Below are 11,187 nucleotides of genomic sequence, written 5' to 3'. Positions count from 1 at the left end.
GAGGTTGCACTAATTTGCAGTCCCACCAGCAGTGTAGAAGTGTTCCTGTCTCTCCACATCCTCGCCAACATTTGTTGTTTTGTGTTTTTTTGATAGAAGCCAATCTCACCAGGGTTAGGTGATACCTCATTGTGGTTTTGATTTGCATTTCTCTAATGATTAGAGATGTTGAGCACTCATGTCTATTGTTCACATTTTAATGTGGCTATTTGATTTTTTTCTTGCTGATTTCTTGAGTTCGTTCTAGATTCAGATTATTAGCCTTGTGCTGGATGTATAGCTCCCAAATATTTTCTCCCATTCTGTAGGTTGTCTATTTGCTCTGATAATTATTTCCATAGCTGTGCAGAACTTTTTTATTTAATCAAGTCCCATTTATTTATTTATTTTTGTTGTTGCTATAATTGCCCTTGGTGTCTTAGTCATAAATTCTTTGCCTAGGCTGATATCTAGGTGAGTTTTTTCTTTATTTTCTTCTAGAATTCTTATGGTTTCATGTATTACATTTAAGTCTTATCTATCTTGAATTAATTTTTGTGAGTGGTGAGAGATATGGAACCTGTTTCATTCTTTGGCATGTGGCTATCCAGTTGTCATAGCACCATTTATTGAATACAGATTCTTTTCCCCAATATATGTTTTTATCTGCTTTGTCAAAGATCAGTTGGCTGTATGTGGATGGTTTTATATTTGGGTTCTCTGTTCTGTTCCATTGGTCTATGTCTCTGTTTTTGTGTCAGTACCATGCTGATTTAGTTACTGTAGCCTTGTAGTATAGTTGGAAGTCTGGTAATGTGATGCCTCCAGATTTTTTCTTTTTGCTTAAGATTGCTTTGTGTATTCAGGCTCTTTTCTGGTTCCAAATACGGCATACAATTATTTTCTCTAGTTCCGTGAAATATGACATTGGTATTTTGATGGCGATTGCATTGAATCTGTAAATCATTTTGGATAATATGGACATTTTAACAATATTGAGTCTACTGATTCATGAACATGATATATTTTTCCATTCGTTTGTGTCATCTGTGATTTCTTTCCTCAGTGTTTCATGGTTCTTTTTGTAGATATCTTTCACCTCCTTGGTTAAGTATATTCATAGATATTTTATTTTCTTTGTAGCTATTGTGTAAGGTATTGAGTCTTTGATTTGATTCTCAGATTGACTGTTGTTGGTGTATATAAATGCTACTGATTTGTGTACATTGATTTTGTAACCAAAGACTTTGCTGAATTTATCAATTCCAGAAGTCTCTTGGTAGAGTATTGGGGTTTGCCAGATATAAGATCATATCATCAACAAAAAGCAATGGTTTGACCTCCTCTTTCCTGTCTTGGATACCCTTTATTTCCTTCTCTTGCCTGATTGTTCTGGCTAGGACTTCCAGCACTATGTGGAAAAGAAGTGATGACAGTGGGCTCCCTTGTATTGTTCCGGTTCTTAGTGAAAATGCTTCCAGCTTTCCCTTATTGAGAATGATGTTTGCTGTGGATTTGTTATATATGGCTTTTATAATTATGAGATATATTCTTTCTATGCCTAGTTTGTTGATAGTTTTTATCATGAAAATGTGCTGAATTTTGTGGAATGTTTTTTCTACATCTAGTGAGATGATATGATCTTTGGTTTTGCTTCTGTTTATGTGGTGAATTACATTTATGGATTTACATATGTTAAACCATCCTTACATCCCTGGGATGAAGCCCACTTGGTCATGGTGGATTATTTTTTGGTGTGTTGTTGATTTCAATTTGCTAGTATTTTATTGAAGATTTTTGTGTGTATATTTATAACAGATATTGGTCTATAGTTTTCTTTCTTTGTTGTGCCCTTTTGTGGCTTTGGTATCAAGGTGAAACTGACTTCATAGAATGAGTTGAGGAGGAGTCTCTCCTTCTCAATGTTACGGAATAATTTCTGCATTATAGGTACCAGCTCTTTATAGGTCTGGTAAAACTTGGCTGTAAATCCATCTGGTTTGGGGCTTATTTTTTGGATATTTTTTGTTATTGCTTAAATCTCACTGCTTATTATTTGTCTGTTCAGGAGTTCTATTTCTTCCTGATTGAGTTTTAGGAGGTTTTGTGTTTCCAGGAATTTGACACATTTCAAGGAACTAGAAAAGAAAGAGCAAACCAAGCCCAAAGCCAGCAGAAGAAAAGAAACAACTAAAGTCAGAACAGAACTAAACAAACTGGAAAACAAACAAACAAAAAAAAAGATCAATGAAATAAAAAGTTGGTTCTTTGAAAAGATAAACTAAATTGATAGACCTGTTGCTAGATGAACCAGGAAAAGAAGAGAAAGGACCCAAATAGGCTCAATCAGAAAAGAAATAGGAGATACAACAACTGCTATGACAGAAATACAAAATGTCATCTGTAAGTACTGTGAAAATCTCTATGCACATAAACAACAAAACTCATCTGTGCATTTTTTATTTGCTTTAATATTCTGACTTCCATATTACTAGTAAAATATGTTATAGCTATAATTCTAGAAAGTATAGAATTCATGTAGAGTGTCAATATGAATACTCAGTATTTTGAAGTAAGTATAATGTACCTTTTTTTCTGTAGATTCTCTACTTAAATATACATACTACAATGACTAACAACATAGCCAGTGTTGACATTTTCTGTTTTTCAAATGTAAAGTGTAGAAGATCTACTGAATGTTCTGCTTAGCAATCCGGTATTAAAAATTGCATTTTGTCTCTTAGGCATCACTCACACTCTGTTGAAGCTCTAATGGGAAGCTGTCTCCACATGGCCTCAGGATTCCCCTCTCTATCTTCTCAGTCCATATGTTCATCAAGAGGCAGTACATGAGTTTTAAATCTCTATTTCAGCAGACTATTTCAAAGGATGACATTCTTATTAAAACTCCAGGCTTAAAAGATGCTGGAAACCACCCAGACGTTGGATAAAAAGGACTGGGACTTTATTTCTAATGCTCTCTAGAGAAGCATAAACTTTTACTAGCATAATTGACTCAGAAAACAGAAAGGGAATAAATAAACTTCACAAAATACCTCTATTAGGCAACATAATGTTAAAGCATAGTATACTATCAGTGGTATCTCTTTTCTATAAACGATGAAGATGCTTTCTTCCTGGTGAAGGTGAACAATACTTGGCTGCAGCAAACAACACCAGGAGTCCATTAATCTAAAACTAGACTATGGCCCTGCAGGACACTCTCTCTCCCACACTGAAGCCTGGTGAATTATTTTAGGAAAGCTAGGGAGCAGTTGTAAAAGCCAAGAACTACAGGATGTAAATCTAAATTACAACCCGAAATCATACAGCTTTCCACATATTCATATAATTTTTGGTTTCTTAAAATTTTTCTTTGATTCCTTTCTGCCATTATGTGAAATCCATGAAAAATGTTATAAATAGATTGATTCTGCTCCATGAAAGCTCATGGTTTATGGTTAAACAGATGAAAAAAATTAAAAACTGTAGGTTTCAAAGTCTATCATGCTAGAAAAAAAATGCTAATTATCACAAATTCCACAATTATCTCCTTGTTTAAAATTTGGATAGCAGAGAGAAAAGTCCTTTATATTCTTTCAGGATTTCTATTGATTCATTAAGAAAGTAATCCTTCTTATTAATTTTTCAAAAATTTCAGAAGTGTTTGGCCTTAGATTGAATTTTCTCTAGTTAAGATGAAGAAAATAAAAGTATAGAAATTATATTCAACTTTTAGGTTCACATACTTATTCAGCAGTAGAATCAAAATTCAGAAAACACCTTGGAATACCTGACATGGCACATTTGTGAATTCTTTAACACACACTAGACCCAACAAAATTTTAAAAATGTAATTATTTTTTTCTTTATCCTTTCCTGCTAACACTTGAAATGAATTCAACTGAAGTTGCATTAGCAACATAGGCCTGGTGTTAGCACACAACTATGAAATTCAGAGAAAACTAGAAGGAACTGTATGAGATCCTAGGACATCACTTCTAGTAACTTCTCTCCTAGTACATTAAACAAAAAGAAAATATTATTTGCTTCTCTGCAGCATTTGACTATGTCGAAATACTTTTACCTTTGAGAATGATTTCTGTTGCCTTGAAATAGTATTTCTCAAATCAGACATACGCATGGTTGAAAAAAAAAATTCTACCTGTCAATCAACTCTGAAATAAACATGAATATTCACTGTCACTCATTTGAAACCCTGAACTTTTGGACTTAGTATAGCTCAAGGCTTATTGTTTTACAACATGTTTGTGAGAACATAATGGAAGGAAAATTATTCATCTAATTTGGGAAAAGTGGCTGCTACATTTTTGTGTGGCATGTGGCCTTTCTGTGTACACAATGATACTCTGCCATGTACCAGCTTTTCAGCACTGGCATGTCACCTGGCCTGTGGCATCTCACATTCTCATGTTCTCACACTTGTGCTGTGGCCCAACTAACTTGTTAAGCCAAAGCTAAAAAGCAGGTGGGGCACATGCTTGTCAGAGACTGGAATGGCAGGCCACATGCCTCTCCAAGTGCTGTAAACACAGGGTTTGTTTGGAAATTTCATCTCCTGGTTACAGTAAACATGACTTGATGGAGCATCCAGCAGAGAAATGACATGCCCTTTTTCTTCAAAAAGAAATTTTCAGGAATAATCTAAGCCATTAAAAAATTTCAGAATAATTTTTCAAATCAACTATTTACTGCTGAACTCTATTTAATTAAAATACAATATAATATAATGTAATCCAATGTCTCATGACACAACATATAAAATGACATGGTCTGACATAATAGTTTATATTTCTATAATTGAGACAGCACACCTTATAGGGCAAATTACCACAAATTACATATTGAAAGAATATAGCTCTTGAATTTTGTGCAATAATGTTTCAAGAGTGAATGTATAATTTCTTACATGAAAAATTAAATTACAGTGTAATATAAGGATTATCTTTTATCACATCCTTTCTTCTCTAAAAATCCAATTATTCTATTCTATTCTAAATTCAGAGAAAACAGTTCTATAAAATCAGTCTCTAGTCTAAAAATGAAAATCTAATCAACTGCAAAAAATGGGATGATATTAGTTGTAGTAGTATCAAAAGTTTCACCATTGTACAAAACCTTGAATAACTTTTGAGAAACTTATAATCATGACACAGCATCTTGATTCCCAGTCCCTTACCAATATTAAAAGGTTAGCATAAAACAATGAACTACGTGATTTCATGATTTAAATATTAAGGTTCTGCTTTTCTAAATTGGATTTTAAGCTCTTTAAATATTTTTGCTTTGTTGATTCTCTTTTTATACTTCCAAATTCTGGCTATATATTTTAGCTGATTTACTTTTTAAAATTTTTTAATTTATGTATTTATTTCAGAATATTAATGGATACAAATGTTTTGGTTACATGGATTGCTTTTGTACTGCTTGAGTCAAAGTTATAAGTGTGCCCATCACCGAGATACTGTACACTGTACCAGTTAGGCATGATTTTACTCATCCCTTCATCCCCCCCTCACCTGCATGATTTCCATTGAGTTTTACTTCCATCTGTGTGAGTGCTGATCAGTTAGTTCCAATTTAATAGTGAGTACATGTGGTGTTTGTTTTTCCATTCTTGTGATACTTCCCTTAGAAGGATGGTCTCTAGTTCCATCCAGATTGTTACAAAAGGTATTAATTCATTTTTTACGGCTGAGTAGTACTCCATGGTATACATATACCACATTTTATTAATCCACTCATGTACTTGGGTTAATTTCACATCTTTGTGATCATGAATTGTGCTGCAATAAACATACAAATGCAAGAGTCTTTTTGATAAAATTGTTTTTATTCCTTTAGGTAAATACTCAGTAGTGAGATTGCTGGATCAAATGGTAGATATACTTCTAGTTCTTTGAGCAATTTCAATACTACTTTTCATAGAGCTTGTACTAGTCTGTAGTCCCACTAACAGTGCATAAGTGTTCCTTTCTTTCCACATCCATGCCAGCTAAGTCTCAGGTTACAAAATCAATGTGCACAAATCAGTAGGATTTATATACACCAACAACAGTCGAGCTGAGAATCAAATCAAAGCCTCAATACCTTACACAATAGCTACAAAGAAAATAAAATACCTGGGAATATACTTAACCAAGTAAGTGAAAGATCTCTACAAAAAGAACTACGAACCACTGAGGAAGGAAATTGCAGATGATGTAAACAAATGGGAAAACATATGCTGTTTGGAGATTTTTTGATAAAAGCCATTCTCACTGGGATTAGGTGATATCATATTGTGGTTTTTATCTGTATTTCTCTGAGATCAGTAGAGTTGAGCATTTTTTCATATGTTTATTGGCCAGTAGTCTATGTTGTTTTGAAAAGCTTCTGTTCTGTCTTTTGCACACTTTTTAATGGTGTGGTTTGATTTTTTTTTTTTTTTTTTTTTTAGTTTTTTGTAGATTTTGGTTATTAGCCCTTTATAGGATGTATAGAGTGCAAATATTTTCTCCCATTCTATAGGTTGACTATTTGCTCTGTTGATTGTTTCCTTGCCTGTGCAGAAGCTTTTTAATTTAATGAAGTCCCGTTTATTTTACTTTTGTTGTTGCTGTGATTGCCCTTGGGGTCTCAGTCATAAAATCTTTGCCTAGACTGATATCTAGATGAGTTTTTTCTACATTTTCATCTAGAATTCTCATGGTTTCAGACTTAGATTTAAGTCTGTTATCCATTTTGAATTAATTTTTGTGAGTGGTGAGAGATATGGACCCTGTTTCAATCTTCTACGTGTGGCTATCCAATTTCCCAGCACCATTTATTGAATAGGAATTCTTTCTCCCTATATTTCTGTCTGATTTGTTAAAGATCCGATGGCATTATGAGGATGGTTTTATATGTGGGTTCTCTGTTCTCATCCATTGGTCTATCTCTCTATTTTTGTGCCAGTACCATGCTGTTTTATTTACTATACCCTTGAAGTATAGGTTAAAGTTGGTAAAATGATGCCTCCAGATTTGTTCCTTTTGTTTAAGTTTGCTTTGGTTATTCGGGCTCTTTTCTAGTTCCAAACAAAGCATAGAATCATTTTTTCTAGATCTGCAAAAAATGACTTTGGTGTTTTGAAAGGGATTGCATTGAATCTGTAAATCACTTTGGGACATATGTACAGTCAAACACTGTTGATTTTGCTGATCCATGAGCATATGTTTTCCCATTTGTTTACATCATCTGCAATTTCCTTCCTCAGTGGTTCGTAGTTCTTTTTGTAGAGATCTTTCACTTACTTGGTTAAGTATATTCCCAGGTATTTTATTTTCTTTGTAGCTATTGTGTAAGGTATTGAGGCTTTGATTTGATTCTCAGCTCGACTGTTGTTGGTGTATATAAATGCTACTGATTTGTGCACATTGATTTTGTAATCTGAGACTTAGCTGGATTTATTTATCAATTCCAGGAGGTTCTTGGTGGACTGTTTGGGGTTTTCTTGACATAAGATCATGTCATTAGCAAAAAGTGATAGTTTGACCATCTCTTTCCCCATTTGGACACACTTAATTTCCTTCTTTGCCAGATTGCTCTGGCTAGAACTCCCAGCACTATGTTGAATAGAAGTGGTGCCAATGGACATCCTTGTCTTGTTCTGGTTCCCAGTGGGAATGTTTTCAACTTTTCCCCATTCAGTATGTTTGCTGCAGGTTTGTCATACATGGCTTTTTATTATTTTGAGATACGTTCCACCTTTGCCTATTTCGTTAAGAGTTTTTATCATGAAAGGGTACTAAATTTTGTCAAATGCTTTTTCTGTATCTATTCAGATGATCATATGATCTTTGTTTTTGCTTCTGTTTATGTGGGGAATCACATTCGTGAATTTATATATGTTGAACTATCCTTGTATCCCCGGGATGAAACCCACTTATTCATGGTGAATTATTTTTTTATGTGCTGCTGAATTTTGCTAGAATTTTGCTAGAATTTTGTCGAGAATTTTTGAGTCTGTATTCATAAGGAATAGTGATCTATAGTTTTCTTTTTTGTTGTGTTCTTTCCTGGCTTTGGTTTCAGGGTGATATTACCTTCATAAAATGAGTTGGGGAGGATTCTTTACTTCTTGATGTTCTGAAATAATTTCTGGAGTATGGGTAACAATTCTCTGTAAGTCTGATAAAGATAGGCTGTGAAACCATCTGGTCCAGGACATTTTTTTTGATTGGGAGATTTTTTTATTGCTGGTTCAATTTTGTTGCTCATTATTGGTCTGGTCAGGAGTTCTATTTCTTCCTGACTGAGCCTTGGGAGGTTGTGTGTTTCCAGGAATTTGTCCATTTCCTCAACGTTTTCAAGTTGACATGCATAGATTTTTTATAGTACTCACAGATGACATTTTTATGTTTGTGGTATCAGTTGTAATATCTCCTTTTTCATTTATGATTGAGCTTATTTAGGTCCTTTCTTTTCTATTTCTGGTTAATTTAGTGACAGGCCCATCAGTTTTGTTTATTTTTTCAAAGAACAAAGTTTTATTTTATTAATCTTTTATATTTTTCTTTGTTTTTGATTTCATCTAGTTCTACTCTGACCTTAGTTATTTCTTTTTTTCCACTGGGTTTGTGTTTAGTTTACTCTTCCTTTTCTAGTTCCTTGAGACAATTTATTAAATTCCTGATTTTTGATCTTTCTGTCATTTTGATGTAGGCATTTAGAACTATAGATTTTTCCCCTAGGACTGCTTTTGCTGAATCTCACAGATTTTGATGACTGTGTCCACTTTGTCATATAGTTCAAGGAATCTTTTGATTTCCACCTAAATTTTCTCCTTGACCCCAAAATCGCTCAGGAGTAGGTTGTTTAATTTCCATGACTTTGTTTAGAATTGAGTGTTTTTGTTGAGGTTGATTTCTAATTTCATTCCACTATTCTCTGAGAAGATACATGCATAATTTCTGCTATATATGTTTCGTGTGCTAAAATGTCATCAGTCTTAGAGAATGTTTCATGTGCTGATGAAAAGAATGTATATTCAGTAGTTTTGGGGTAGAATATTCTATAAATGTCTTTTAGACTCATTTCTCTAGAGTCCTATTTAAGTCCAGTGTTTGTTTATTTTCTGCTTGGAGGATCTATATAGCTCTGTTAGTGGGTGTTGAAGTCCCCAGCAATTATAATGTTGCTGTTTATCACTTTGTTTAGCTCTACTAGGGTTTGCTTTATGAATCTAGGCACAGTTGTGTTAGTCACATAAATATTCAGGATTTTTATGTCTTCTTGATGATTTTCCCAATTTACCATTATATAATGTCCATCTTTGTCTTTCCTTACTATTGTTGATTTGAAGTCTATATTATCTGATATGAGAATGGCTATAACTGCTTTCTTTTGATTTTCATTTGTATGGAATAATTTTTTCCATTTCTTTACCTTGAGTCTGAATAAGTCTTTGTGGGTTAGATATGTTTCCTGGAGACAGCAGATACTTGTCTTGTTTTTATCCATATAGCCAGGCTATGTCTCTGGAGTGGGGAATTTAAGCCATTCATGTTTATTGAAAGAACTGATAAGTAGGATGTATTTCTGTTCATCTACTGGGTAGAATCTTATTGCCCTGTTTTACCTCTTGAGCCATTATTTTATATGGGCTCTGAGCATTAGCTTTTGGATGATTTTACACTGGTGGATTTCTATTGCGTTGATCAATGTATAATGCAGATCTGAGTACTTCCTGCAGAGCATGTGTAGTCTTTACAAATTCCCTCAGTGTTTGCTTGTCTGAATAAGTATTTCTCCCTCATATAAGAAACTTAGTTTTGCAGGATACAAAATTCTAGGCTGGCCATTATTTCTGTTTAAGAAGACCGAAGATGGGGTGTCAATCCCTTGTGGCCTGTAAGGTCTCAGTTGAGAAGTCTGTAGTTAGCCTGATGGGTTTTCCTTTGTAAGTTACCTGATGTTTTTGCCTTATGGTTCACAGGAGTTCTTCCTTCATGTTACTTTGGCTAGTCTGGTGATTATGCGTTGTATTGCCTCTTTGTGATAAATCTCCCAGGTGTTTGTTGAGCTTCTTGTACCTGGATATCTAAATTTCCAGCAAAACCAGAGAAGTTTTTCTCAATTATTCCCTCAAATAGGATTTCCAACCCTTGCGTGATTTCTTCTTCACCCTTAGGGATGCCTATAATTCTTATGCTTCTTTACATAATCCCATATTTCTTGTAGGCTTTGTTCCTTCTTCCTAATTCTCTGTTCTTTATTTTTGACTGACTTATTTAATTTGAAGGTGTTGTCTTCAAGCTCTAAGATTTTTTCTTCTGCTTGGTCTATTCTATTCTTAAGACTTTCCACTGTGTTTTGTATTTCCTTGAATGAATTTTTCATTTCCAGAAGTTCTATTTTATTTTTTAAATAGTTCAATTTCTTTAGTAAATTTTTTCATTCATTTCCTGAATTTTTTGTGTGGTTTCTTTGTGTTGGTTTTCCATTTTCTCTTGTATTTCATTGAACCTACTTATAATCCATATTTGGAATTCTTTCTCTCTCATTTCAATATTCTGATTGTGGTTGGTATCCATTGCTAGAGAGCTGATGTTCCCTTTAGGGGGTGATCTTTTGCTCTGATTCTTCATACTTCTGGGGTTCTTTTGCTGATTCCTTCTCATCTGGAGCAGCTGTTGCTTCTTGTTTGGGGATTTTGTTTTGTTTAGATAGGGCTTTTCCTCCTTGCCTCACTTGTATGGGTATGTTTGTTGCATATGTTGGGTAAGAACCTTTGGTTTTGCTTTTGGGTGCTTTGATGGCAATCTAGGTTCTGGATGCATGCCTTGGTTTTAGATATCCTTAGTGTGGTGGTTTTCTCAGTTGCTAGTTGTTTGTAGGCCATAGGAACTATGTGAGTGGGCAGATTCCCTGTCCCTCCTTGATTGGGAGGATGGAGGTCTTTGACATCCTTTCTCTTTCTCCAGCCCTGTAGTCTTCTTAACATTGTGAATTATAATGGCATGCCCAGCTTAATCTCAAGACAGTAGGTGGTGCTTGAGGGTGAGAATCAACCACACCCTGTATGATTGAGTCAGTAAATGCTGTAAAGGTTGTGCAAATTGACCTCCTTGTCATTAGGTGCAGCTTGCCAGAAGGAACAAGCTGCAATGTTAATTTTACATCCTGTGACCAGCTCTAGTCCCTCAGGGGAAGTGCTCAAATGCC

This window comes from Propithecus coquereli, unplaced genomic scaffold (assembly GCF_000956105.1).
Source record: "Propithecus coquereli isolate 6110/MARCELLA unplaced genomic scaffold, Pcoq_1.0 Scaffold2, whole genome shotgun sequence".
Lineage (NCBI taxonomy): Eukaryota > Metazoa > Chordata > Mammalia > Primates > Indriidae > Propithecus > Propithecus coquereli.
The sequence above is the reverse complement of the archived record's forward strand: the minus strand, read 5'-3'. Positions refer to the sequence as shown.